Genomic DNA, 16,421 nt, shown 5'->3' on the forward strand with positions numbered 1-16,421 from the left:
TGTGTGTGTCTATATATACTTATATATGTATATATATCTGTGTGTGTTTGTCCCAATATATTTATACATATCTGTGTGTGTGTGTGTGTCTATATATATTTATATATGGATCTGGGTGTGTGTGTGTCTATATATATATTTATATACATTTGTGTGTGTGTCTATATATATTTATATATATATATCTCTGTGTGTGTGTGTCTATATATAGTTATATATATATATCTGTGTGTGTGTGTCTATATATATTTATATATATCTGTGTGTCTGTGTCTATATATATATTTATATTTATCTGTGTGTGTCTATATATATTTATATATATATATGTGTGTGTGTGTCTATATATATTTATATATATATCTCTGTGTGAGTCCATATATATATATATATATATCTGCGTATGTGTGTGTCTATATATATTTATATATATATCTGTGCGTGTGTGTCTATATATATTTATATATATATATATCTGTGTTTGTGTCTATAATATTTATATTTATATCTGTGTGTGTGTGTGTCTATATAAATTTATATATATCTGTGTGTGTGTCTATATATATTTATATATATATCTGTGTGTGTGTGTCTATATATACTTACATATATATATATATATATATATATATATCTGTGTGTGTGTGTGTCTATATATATTTATATATATATCTGTGTGTGTGTCGATATATATCTATACATATCTGTGTGTTTCTGAGTCTATATATATTTATATAGTTCTGTGTGTGTCTATATAAATTATATATACCTGTGTGTGCGTCTATATATATTTATATATATATATATCTGTGTGTGTGTGTCTATATATACTTATATATATATATATATATATATCTGTGCTTGTGTGTGTGTGTCTGTATATATTTATATATATATATATCTGTGTGATTGTGTCGAAATATATTTATATATATAGCTGTGTGTGTGTCTATATATATTTATATAAAGATCTGTGTGTGTGTGTCTATATATATTTATACATATCTGTGTGTGTGTGTGTCTATATATATATATATTTATAAATATCTGTGTGTGTGTCTATATATATTTATATATATATCTGTGTGTGTGTCTATATATATTTATATATATATATCTGTGTGTGTGTGTGTCTATATATATTTATATATATCTGTGTGTGTGTGTCTATATATATTTATATTTATCTGTGTGTGTGTGTGTCTATATATATTTATATATATCTGTGTGTGTGTCGATATATATTTATATATATATCTGTGTGTGTGTGTGTCTATATATATTTATATATATTTGTGAGTGTGTGTGTCTATATATATTTATATATATCTGTATTTGGGTGTCTATATATATTTATATATATCTGTGTGCGTGTGTCTATATATATTTATATATATCTGTGTGTGTGTCTGTATATATTTATATATATCTGTGTGTGTGTCTATATATATTTATATATATCAGTGTGTGTGTGTGTCTATGTATATTTATATATATATATATATATCTGTGTGTGTGTCTATATATATTTATATATATCTGTGTGTGTCTATATATATTTATATATATCTGTGTGTGTCTATATATAGGTATATATATATGTGTGTGTGTCTATATATATTTATATATATTTGTGTGTGTGTGTGTCTATATATATTTATATATATCTGTGTTTGTGTGCCTATATATATATATATATGTGTGTGTGTGTCTATATATATTTATAAGTATCTGTGTGTGTCTTCATATATTTATATATATCTGCGTGTGTCTATATATATTTATATATATCTGTGTGTGTCTATATAAAGGTATTTATATATGTGTGTGTGTCTATATATATTTATATATATATATGTGTGTGTGTCTATAATATTTATATATATACCTGTGTGTGTGTCTATATAAATTTATATATATCTGTGTGTGTGTGTGTGTATATATATTTATATATTAATGTGTGTGTCTCTGTCTATATATATTTATATATACTTGTGTGTGTGTCTATATATATATATATATATATATATATATATATATATATATATCTATGTGTGTGTGTCTATATATATATTTATATCTGTGTGTGTGTGTGTGTGTCTTTACATATTTATATATATTTGTGTGCGTGTGTGTCTATATATATTTATATAAAGATCTGTGTGTGTGTCTATATATATTTATATATATATATCTGTGTGTGTGTGTGTCTATATATATTTATATATATCTGTGTGTGTCTATATATATTTATATATATATCTGTGTGTGTCTATATACAGGTATATATATCTGTGTGTGTGTCTATATACATTTCTATATATATGTGTGTGTGTGAGTCTATATATTTATATATATATATATATATATATATATCTGTGTGTGTCTATATATATTTATATAAAGATCTGTGTGTGTGTGTGTCTATATATATTTATATATGTGTCTGTGTGTGTGTGTCTATATATATTTATATATACTTGTGTGTGTGTCTATATATATATATATATATCTATGTGTGTGTGTCTATATATATATTTATATCTGTGTGTGTGTGTGTGTGTGTCTATATATATTTATATATATTTGTGTGTGCGTGTGTCTATATATATTTATATATATCTGTGTTTGTGTGCCTATATATATTTATATATATCTGTGTGTGTCGAAATATATTTATATATATATATCTGTGTGTGTGTGTGTCTATACAAATTTATATATATCTGTGTGTGTGTGTGTCTATATATACTTATATATATATCTGTGTGTGTGTGTGTCCATATATATTTATATATATCTGTGTGTGTGTCTATATATATTTATACATATCGGTGTGTGTCTGAGTCTATATATATTTGTATAGATCTGTGTGTCTGTGTGTCTAAATAAATTTATATATATATCTGTGTGTGTGTCGATATATATTTATATATATATATATCTGTGTGTGTGTGTCTATATATACTTATATATAAATATATCTGTGCCTGTGTGTGTGTGTCTATATATATTTATACATATCTGTGTGTGTGTGTGTGTCTATATATATTTATATATGGATCTGGGTGTGTGTGTGTCTATATATATATTTATATATATTTGTGTGAGTGTATATATATATTTATATATATATATCTGTGTGTGTGTGTCTATATGTAGTTATATATATCTGTGTGTGTGTGTCTATATATATTTATATATATCTGTGTGTCTGTGTCTTTATATATTTATATTTATCTGTGTGTGTGTGTGTCTATATATATTTATATATATATATATATCTGTGTGTGTGTTTCTATATATATTTATATGTATCTGTGTGTGTCTACATATATTTAAAAACATCTGTGTGTGTCTATATATATTTATATATATCTGTGTGTGTCTATATATAGGTATATATATATGTGTGTGTGTCTATATATATTTATATATATTTTTGTGTGTGTGTGTCTATATATATTTATATATATCTGTGTTTGTGTGCCTATATATATATATATATGTGTGTGTGTGTCTATATATATTTATAAGTATCTGTGTGTGTCTTCATATATTTATATATATCTGCGTGTGTCTATATATATTTATATATATCTGTGTGTGTCTATATAAAGGTATTTATATATGTGTGTGTGTCTATATATATTTATATATATATATGTGTGTGTGTCTATAATATTTATATATATACCTGTGTGTGTGTGTGTGTGTATATATAAATTTATATATATCTGTGTGTGTGTGTGTGTATATATATTTATATATTAATGTGTGTGTCTGTGTCTATATATATTCATATATGTGTCTGGGTGTGTGTGTGTCTATATATATTTATATATACTTGTGTGTGTGTCTATATATATATATATATATATATATATATATATCTATGTGTGTGTGTCTATATATATATTTATATCTGTGTGTGTGTGTGTGTGTCTTTACATATTTATATATATTTGTGTGTGTGTGTGTGTGTCTATATATATTTATATAAAGATCTGTGTGTGTGTCTATATATATTTATATATATATATCTGTGTGTGTGTGTGTCTATATATATTTATATATATCTGTGTGTGTCTATATATATTTATATATATATCTGTGTGTGTCTATATACAGGTATATATATCTGTGTGTGTGTCTATATAAATTTCTATATATATGTGTGTGTGTGAGTCTATATATTTATATATATATATATATATATATATATATATATATCTGTGTGTGTCTATATATATTTATATAAAGATCTGTGTGTGTGTGTCTATATATATTTATATATGTGTCTGTGTGTGTGTGTCTATATATATTTATATATACTTGTGTGTGTGTCTATATATATATATATATATATATCTATGTGTGTGTGTCTATATATATATATTTATATCTGTGTGTGTGTGTGTGTGTCTATATATATTTATATATATTTGTGTGTGCGTGTGCCTATATATATTTATATATATCTGTGTGTGTCGAAATATATTTATATATATATCTGTGTGTGTGTGTGTCTATACAAATTTATATATATCTGTGTGTGTGTGTGTCTATATATACTTATATATATATCTGTGTGTGTGTGTGTCCATATATATTTATATATATCTGTGTGTGTGTCTATATATATTTATACATATCGGTGTGTGTCTGAGTCTATATATATTTGTATAGATCTGTGTGTCTGTGTGTCTAAATAAATTTATATATATATCTGTGTGTGTGTCGATATATATTTATATATATATATATCTGTGTGTGTGTGTCTATATATACTTATATATAAATATATCTGTGCCTGTGTGTGTGTGTCTATATATATTTATACATATCTGTGTGTGCGTGTGTGTCTATATATATTTATATATGGATCTGGGTGTGTGTGTGTCTATATATATATTTATATATATTTGTGTGAGTGTATATATATATTTATATATATATATCTGTGTGTGTGTGTCTATATGTAGTTATATATATCTGTGTGTGTGTGTTTATATATATTTATATATATCTGTGTGTCTGTGTCTTTATATATTTATATTTATCTGTGTGTGTGTGTGTCTATATATATTTATATATATATATATATCTGTGTGTGTGTTTCTATATATATTTATATGTATCTGTGTGTGTCTACATATATTTAAAAATATCTGTGTGTGTCTATATATATATTTATATATATATCTCTGTGTGTGAGTGCATATATATTTATATATATCTGCGTATGTGTGTGTCTATATATATTTATATATATCTGTGCGTGTGTGTCTATATATATTTATATATATCTGTGTGTGTGTCTATAATATTTATATTTATATCTGTGTGTGTGTGTGTCTATATAAATTTATATATATTTGTGTGTGTGTCTATATATATTTATATATATATCTGTGTGTGTGTGTGTGTTTATATATACTTATATATATATATATATATATATATCTGTGTGTGTGTGTGTCTATATATATTTATATTATCTGTGTGTGTGTCTATATATATTTATACATATCTGTGTGTGTCTGAGTCTATATATATTGATATAGATCTGTGTGTGTCTATATATATTTATATCTTTCTGTGTGTGTGTCCATATATATTTATATATATCTGTGTGTCTATATAAATTTATATATACCTGTGTGTGCGTCTATATATATTTATATATATATATATCTGTGTGTGTGTGTCTATATATACTTATATATATATATATCTTTGCTTGTGTGTGTGTGTCTATATATATTTATATATATATCTGTGTGATTGTGTCGATATATATATATAAAGATCTGTGTGTGTGTGTCTATATATATTTATGCATATCTGTGTGTGTGTGTCTATATATATATATATATTTAAATATATATGTGTGTGTGTCTATATATTTATATATATATATATCTGTGTGTGTGTCTATATATATTTATATTTATCTGTGTGTGTGTGTGTCTATATATATTTATATATATCTGTGTGTGTGTCTATATATATTTATATATATATATCTGTGTGTGTGTGTGCCTATATATATTTATATATATTTGTAAGTGTGTGTGTCTATATTTATTTATATATATATATCTGTATTTATGTGTCTATATATATTTATATATATCTGTGTGCGTGTGTCTATATATATTTGTATATATCTGTGTGTGCCTATATATATTTATATATATCTGTATGAGTGTGTGTGCATATAAATTTATATATATCTGCGTATGTGAGTGACTATATATATTTATATATATATATCTGTGTGTATGTGTGCGTGTATATATATTTATATATATCTGTGTGTGTGTCTATATATATTTATATATATCTGTGTGTGTGTCCATATATATTTATATATATCAGTGTGTGTGTGTGTGTATGTATATTTATATATATATATATATATAGTGTGTGTGTGTGTCTATATATATTTATATATATCTGTGTGTGTCTATATATGTTTATATATATCTGTGTGTGTCTATATATAGGAATATATATATGTGTGTATGTCGATATATATTTATATATATATGTGTGTGTGTCTATAATATTTATATATATACCTGTGTGTGTGTGTTTGTGTCTACATAAATTTATATATATCTGTGGGTGTCTCTATATAAATTTATATATATATGTGTGTGGGTGTGTATATATATATTTATATATTAATGTGTGTGTCTGTGTCTATATATATTTATATATACGTGTGTGTGTGTCTATATATATATATATATATATATATATATATATATATATGTGTGTGTGTGTGTGTGTCTATATATATTTATATATATCTGTGTGTGTGTGTGTGTCTATATATATTTATATATATCTGTGTGTGTGTGTCTATATATATTTATATATGTGCCTGGGTGTGTGTGCATGTCTATATATATTTATTTATACGTGTGTGTGTCTCTATGTATATTTATATATATCTGTGTGTGTGTGTCTATATATATTTATATATATTTGTGTGTGTGTGCATCCATATATATTTATATATATTTGCGTATGTGTGTCTATATATATTTATATATATCTGTGTGTGCGTCGATATATATTTATATATATCTGTATGAATGTGTGTTGATATATATTTATATATATCTGCGTATGTGAGTGTCTATATATATTTATATATATATATATCTGTGTGTGTGTGTGCGTCTATATATATTTATATATATCTGTGTGTGTGTCTATATATATTTATATATATCTGTGTGTGTGTCTATATATATTTATATATATCAGTGTGTGTGTGTGTCTATGTATATTTATATATATATATCTGTGTGTGTGTTTCTATATATATTTATATATATCTGTGTGTGTCTATATATATTTATATATATCTGTGTGTGTGTCTATATATATTTATATATATCAGTGTGTGTGTGTGTCTATATAAATTTATATATATATATCTGTGTGTGTGTGTCTATATATATTTATATATACCTGTGTGTGCGTCTATATATATTTATATATTTATATCTGTGTGTGTGTGTCTATATAAACTTATATATATATATATATATATATCTGTGCTTGTGTGTGTGTGTCTATATATATTTATATATATATATCTGTGTGATTGTGTCGATATCTCTTTATATATATATATCAGTGTGTGTGTGAGTCTATATATATTTATATATATAGCTGTGTGTGTGTCTATATATATTTATACATATCTGTGTGTGTGTGTCTATATATATATATATATATTTATATATATATGTGTGTGTGTCTATATATATTTATATATATATCTGTGTGTGTGTCTATATATATTTATATATATCTGTGTGTGTGTGTGTCTATATATATTTATATATATATATCTGTGTGTGTGTGTCTATATATATTTATATTTATCTGTGTGTGTGTGTGTCTATATATATTTATATATATCTGTGTGTGTGTCTATATATATTTATATATATATCTGTGTGTGTGTGTGCCTATATATATTTATATATATTTGTGAGTGTGTGTGTCTATATTTATTTTTATATATATCTGTATTTGGGTGTCTATATATATTTATATATATCTGTGTGCGTGTGTCTATATATATTTATATATATCTGTGTGTGCCTATATAAATTTATATATATCTGTGTGTGTGTCTATATAAATTTATATATATATATATATCTGTGTGTGTGTGTCTATATATATTTATATATATCTGTGTGTGTGTCTATATATATTTATACATATCTGTGTGTGTCTGAGTCTATATATATCGATATAGATCTGTGTGTGTCTATATATATTTATATCTTTCTGTGTGTGTGTCCATATATATTTTTATATATCTGTGTGTCTATATAAATTTATATATACCTGTGTGTGCGTCTATATATATTTATATATATATATCTGAGTGTGTGTGTCTATATATACTTATATATATATATATATCTGTGCTTGTGTGTGTGTGTCTATATATATTTATATATATATCTGTGTGATTGTGTCGATATGTATTTATATATATATATCTGTGTGTGTGTGAGTCTATATATATTTATATATATAGCTGTGTGTGTGTCTTTATATATTTATATAAATATATGTGTGTGTGTGTCTATATATATTTATACATATCTGTGTGTGTGTGTCTATATATATATATTTATATATATATATATATATATGTTTGTGTGTCTATATATATTTATTATATATATCTGTGTGTGTGCCTATATATATTTATATATATCTGTGTGTGTGTGTGTCTATATATATTTATATATATCTGTGTGTGTGTGTCTATATATATTTATATTTATCTGTATGTGTGTGTGTCTATATATATTTATATATATCTGTGTGTGTGTCTATATATATTTATATATATATCTGTGTGTGTGTGTGTCTATATATATTTATATATATCTGTGTGTGTCTATATATATTTATATATATCTGTGTGTGTCTATATATAGGTATATATATATATGTGTGTATGTCTATATATATTTATATATACGTGTGCGTATGTCTATATATATTTATATATATCTGTGTTTGTGTGTGTATATACATTTATATATATCTGTGTGTGTGTGTCTCTATATATTTATATATGTGTCTGGGTGTGTGTGTATGTCTATATATATTTATATATACGTGTGTGTGTCTCTATGTATATTTATATATATCTGTGTGTGTGTGTGTCTATATATATTTATATATACGTGTGTGTGTCTCTATGTATATTTATATATATATGCGTATGTGTGTCTATATATATTTATATATATCTGTGTGTGTGTCGATATATATTTATATATATCTGTTTGTCTAAATAAATTTATATATATCTGTGTGTGTGCCTATATATATTTATATATATTTGTGAGTGTGTGTGTCTATATATATTTATATATATCTGTATTTGGGTGTCTATATATATTTATATATATCTGTGTGTGCCTATATATATTTATATATATCTGTATGAGTGTGTGTTCATATATATTTATATATATCTGCGTATGTGAGTGTCTATATATATTTATATATATATATATCTGTGTGTGTGCGTCTATATATATTTATATATATCTGTGTGTGTGTCTATATATATTTATATATATCTGTGTGTGTGTCTATGTATATTTATATATATCAGTGTGTGTGTGTCTATGTATATTTATATATATATATATATCTGTGTGTGTGTTTCTATATATATTTATATATATCTGTGTGTGTCTATATATGTTCATATATATCTGTGTGTGTCTATATATAGGTATATATATGTGTGTATGTCTATATATATCTATATATATATGTGTGTGTGTCTATAATAATTATATATATACCTGTGTGTGTGTGTGTGTCTATATAAATTTATATATATCTGTGTGTGTGTCTATATAAATTTATATATATCTGTGTGTGTGTGTGTCTATATATATTTATATATTAATGTGTGTGTCTGTGTCTATATATATTTATATATGTGTCTGGGTGTGTGTGTGTGTCTATATATATTTATATATATATATCTGTGTGTGTGTGTGTGTCTATATATATTTATATATATCTGTCTGTGTGTCTATATATACTTATACATATATCTGTGCCTGTGTGTGTGTGTCTGTATAAATTTATATATATCTGTGTGATTGTGTCTATATATATTTATATATATATCTGTGTGTGTGTGTGTCTATATACATTTATATATTTCTGTGTGTGTCTATAAATATTTATATCTATCTGTGTTTGTCTACATATATTTAGAAATATCTGTGTGTGTCTATATATATTTATATATATATCTGTATGTGTGTGAGTCCATATATATTTATATATATCTGCGGATGTGTGTGTCTATGTATATTTATATATATCTGTGCGTGTGTGTCTATATATATTTATATATATCTGTGTTTGTGTCTATAATATTTATATATATATATATATCTGTGGTGTGTGTATCTATATATATTTATTTTTATATCTGTGTGTGTGTACCTATATATATTTATATATATCTGTGTGTGTGTGTCTATATTATTTATATTTATCTGTGTGTGTGCCTATATATATTTATATAAAGATCTGTGTGTGTGTGTGTATATATATTTATACATATCTGTGTGTGTGTGTGTGTCTATATGTATTTATATATGGATCTGGGTGTGTGTGTGTGTCTATATATTTATTTATATATATTTGTGTGTGTGTCTATATATATTTATATATATCTGTGTGTCTGTGTCTATATATATTTATATTTATCTGTGTGTGTGTGTGTCTATATATATTTATATATATGTGTGAGTGTGTGTCTACATTTATTTATATCTATCTGTGTGTGTCTACATGTATTTATATATATCTGTGTGTGTCTAAGTATATTTATATATATATATCTGTATGTGTGTGAGTCCATATATATTTATATATATCATCGTATGTGTGTGTCAATATATATTTATATATATCTGTGTGTGTGTCTATAATATTTATATATATATATATCTGTGTGTGTGTGTGTCTATATATATTTATATATATATCTGTGTGCGTGTCTACATATATTTATATATATCTCTGTGTGTGTGTCTATATATATTTATAAAGATCTGTGTGTGTCTATATATATTTATATATATATCTGTGTGTGTGTCTATCTATATTTATATATATCTGTGTGTGTGTGTCTATATCTACTTATATATCTGTAGCTGTGTGTGTGTGTCTATATATATTTATATATATATATCTGTATGATTGTGTAGATATATATTTATATATATATCTGTGTGTGTGTGTCTATATATATTTATATATATAGCTGTGTGTGTGTCTATATATATTTATACAAAGATCTGTGTGTGTGTGTGGATATATATTTATACATATCTGTGTGTGTGTCTATATATATTTATATATATCTGTGTGTGTGTGTGCGTCTATATGTATTTATATATATCTGTGTGTGCGTCTATATATATGTATATATATCTGTGTGTGTGTCTATATATATTTAAAAATATCTGTGTGTCTATATATATTTATATATATCTGTGTGTGTGTGTGTGTCTATATATTTATTTATATATATTTGTGTGTGTGTCTATATATATTTATATATATCTGTATGTGTGTGAGTCCATATATATTTATATATATCTGCGTATGTGTGTGTCTATATATATTTACGTATATCAGTGCGTGTGTGTCTATATATATTTATATATATCTGTGTGTGTTTCTATAATATTTATATATATATCTGTGTGTGTGTGTGTCTATACAAATTTATATATATCTGTGTGTGTGTCTATATATATTTATATATATCTGTGTGTGCCTATATATATTTATATAAAGATATGTGTGTGTGTGTCTATATATATTTATACATATCTGTGTTTCTTTGTGTGTCTATATATATTTATATATGGATCTGTGTGTGTGTGTGTCTGTATATTTATTTATATATATTTGTGTGTGTGTCTATATATATATTTATATATATATATCTGTGTGTGTGTTTCTATATATATTTATATATTTCTGTGTGTGTGTGTTTATATATATTTATATCTATCTGTGTGTGTCTACATATATTTATATATTGATATATCTGTGTGTGTGTGTCTATATATATTTATATATATCTGTGTCTGTGTGTCTATATATACTTATTTATATATCTGTGCCTGTGTCTGTGTGTCTGTATATATTTATATATATCTGTGTGATTGTGTCTATATATATTTATATATATATCTGTGTGTGTGTGTTTGTCTATATATATTTATATATATCTGTGTGTGTGTGTCTACATTTATTTATATCTATCTGTGTGTGTCTACATATATTTATATATATATCTGTGTGTGTCTATATATATTTGTATATATATATCTGTATGTGTGTGAGTCCATATATATTTATATATATCTACGTATGTGTGTGTCCATATATATTTATATATATCTGTGCGTGTGTGTCTATATATATTTATATATATCTGTGTCTGTGTCTCTATATATTTATATGTATATGTGTGTGTGTGTGTCTATATATATTTATATATATCTGTGTGTGTGTGTCTACATATACTTATATATATATATCTGTGCCTGTGTGTGTGTGTCTATATATATTTATATATATCTGTGTGATTGTGTCGATATATATTTATATATATATCTGTGTGTGTGTGAGTCTATATATATTTAGATATATAGCTGTGTGTGTGTCTATATATATATTTATATAAAGATCTGTGTGTGTGTGTCTATATATATTCATACATATCTGTGTGTGTGTGTCTATATATATATATATATATATATATATTGATATATCTGTGTGTGTGTGTCTATATATATTTATATATATCTGTGTCTGTGTGTCTATATATACTTATATATATATATCTGTGCCTGTGTCTGTGTGTCTATGTATATTTATATATATCTGTGTTTGTGTCTATAATATTTATATATATATATCTGTGTGTGTGTGTGTCTATATAAATTTATATATATCTGTGTGTGTGTGTCTATATTATTTATATATATCTGTGTGTGTGTGTCTATATTATTTATATTTATCTGTGTGTGTGCCTATATATATTTATATAAAGATCTGTGTGTGTGTGTCTATATATATTTATACATATCTGTGTGTGTGTATGTATCTATATATATTTATATATGGATCTGGGTGTGTGTGTGTCTATATATTTATTTATATATATTTGTGTGTGTGTGTCTATATATATTTATATATATATGTGTGTGTGTGTGTGTCTATATATATTTATATATGTATGTGTGTGTGTGTCTATATATATTTATATATATACGTGTGTGTGTGTGTCTATATATATTTATATTTATCTATGTGTGTGTGTGTCTATATATATTTATATATATGTGTGAGTGTGTGTCTATATTTATTTATATCTATCTGTGTGTGTCTACATATATTTATATATATCTGTGTGTGTCTATATATATTTGTATATATATCTGTATGTGTGTGAGTCCATATATATTTATATATATCTGCGTATGTGTGTGTCTATATATATTTATATATATCTGTGCGTGTGTGTCTATATATATTTATATATATCTGTGTGTGTGTCTATAATATTTATATATATATATATCTGTGTGTGTGTGTCTATATAAATTTATATATATCTGTGTGTGTCTCTATATATACTTATATATATATATCTGTGTGAGTGTGTGTCTATATATATTTATATATATATATATCTGTGTGCATTTCAACATATATTTATATGTATCTCTGTTTGTGTGTCTATATATACTTATATATATATATATATATATCTGTGCCTGTGTGTGTGTGTCTATATATATTTATATATATCTGTGTGATTGTGTCGATATATATTTATATAAATAGCTGTGTGTGTGTCTATATATATTTATATAAAGATCTGTGTGTGTGTGTGTGTCTATATATATATTTATATATATTTGTGTGTGTGTCTATATATATTTATATATATATATCTGTGTGTGTGTCTATATATATATTTATATATGTATCTGGGTGTGTGTGTGTCTATATATATATTTATATACATTTGTGTGTGTGTTTATATATATTTATATATATATATATATATATCTGTGTGTGTGTCTATATATATATTTATATAAAGATCTGTGTGTGTGTGTGTGTCTATATATATATTTATATATATTTGTGTGTGTGTCTATATATATTTATATATATATCTGTATGTGTGTGAGTCCATATATATTTATATATATCTGCGGATGTGTGTGTCTATGTATATTTATATATATCTGTGCGTGTGTGTCTATATATATTTATATATATCTGTGTTTGTGTCTATAATATTTATATATATATATATATCTGTGGTGTGTGTATCTATATATATTTATTTTTATATCTGTGTGTGTGTACCTATATATATTTATATATATCTGTGTGTGTGTGTCTATATTATTTATATTTATCTGTGTGTGTGCCTATATATATTTATATAAAGATCTGTGTGTGTGTGTGTATATATATTTATACATATCTGTGTGTGTGTGTGTGTCTATATGTATTTATATATGGATCTGGGTGTGTGTGTGTGTCTATATATTTATTTATATATATTTGTGTGTGTGTCTATATATATTTATATATATCTGTGTGTCTGTGTCTATATATATTTATATTTATCTGTGTGTGTGTGTGTCTATATATATTTATATATATGTGTGAGTGTGTGTCTACATTTATTTATATCTATCTGTGTGTGTCTACATGTATTTATATATATCTGTGTGTGTCTAAGTATATTTATATATATATATCTGTATGTGTGTGAGTCCATATATATTTATATATATCATCGTATGTGTGTGTCAATATATATTTATATATATCTGTGTGTGTGTCTATAATATTTATATATATATATATCTGTGTGTGTGTGTGTCTATATATATTTATATATATATCTGTGTGCGTGTCTACATATATTTATATATATCTCTGTGTGTGTGTCTATATATATTTATAAAGATCTGTGTGTGTCTATATATATTTATATATATATCTGTGTGTGTGTCTATCTATATTTATATATATCTGTGTGTGTGTGTCTATATCTACTTATATATCTGTAGCTGTGTGTGTGTGTCTATATATATTTATATATATATATCTGTATGATTGTGTAGATATATATTTATATATATATCTGTGTGTGTGTGTCTATATATATTTATATATATAGCTGTGTGTGTGTCTATATATATTTATACAAAGATCTGTGTGTGTGTGTGGATATATATTTATACATATCTGTGTGTGTGTCTATATATATTTATATATATCTGTGTGTGTGTGTGCGTCTATATGTATTTATATATATCTGTGTGTGCGTCTATATATATGTATATATATCTGTGTGTGTGTCTATATATATTTAAAAATATCTGTGTGTCTATATATATTTATATATATCTGTGTGTGTGTGTGTGTCTATATATTTATTTATATATATTTGTGTGTGTGTCTATATATATTTATATATATCTGTATGTGTGTGAGTCCATATATATTTATATATATCTGCGTATGTGTGTGTCTATATATATTTACGTATATCAGTGCGTGTGTGTCTATATATATTTATATATATCTGTGTGTGTTTCTATAATATTTATATATATATCTGTGTGTGTGTGTGTCTATACAAATTTATATATATCTGTGTGTGTGTCTATATATATTTATATATATCTGTGTGTGCCTATATATATTTATATAAAGATATGTGTGTGTGTGTCTATATATATTTATACATATCTGTGTTTCTTTGTGTGTCTATATATATTTATATATGGATCTGTGTGTGTGTGTGTCTGTATATTTATTTATATATATTTGTGTGTGTGTCTATATATATATTTATATATATATATCTGTGTGTGTGTTTCTATATATATTTATATATTTCTGTGTGTGTGTGTTTATATATATTTATATCTATCTGTGTGTGTCTACATATATTTATATATTGATATATCTGTGTGTGTGTGTCTATATATATTTATATATATCTGTGTCTGTGTGTCTATATATACTTATTTATATATCTGTGCCTGTGTCTGTGTGTCTGTATATATTTATATATATCTGTGTGATTGTGTCTATATATATTTATATATATATCTGTGTGTGTGTGTTTGTCTATATATATTTATATATATCTGTGTGTGTGTGTCTACATTTATTTATATCTATCTGTGTGTGTCTACATATATTTATATATATATCTGTGTGTGTCTATATATATTTGTATATATATATCTGTATGTGTGTGAGTCCAT

This window comes from Pristiophorus japonicus, unplaced genomic scaffold, assembly GCF_044704955.1.
Source record: "Pristiophorus japonicus isolate sPriJap1 unplaced genomic scaffold, sPriJap1.hap1 HAP1_SCAFFOLD_79, whole genome shotgun sequence".
Lineage (NCBI taxonomy): Eukaryota > Metazoa > Chordata > Chondrichthyes > Pristiophoridae > Pristiophorus > Pristiophorus japonicus.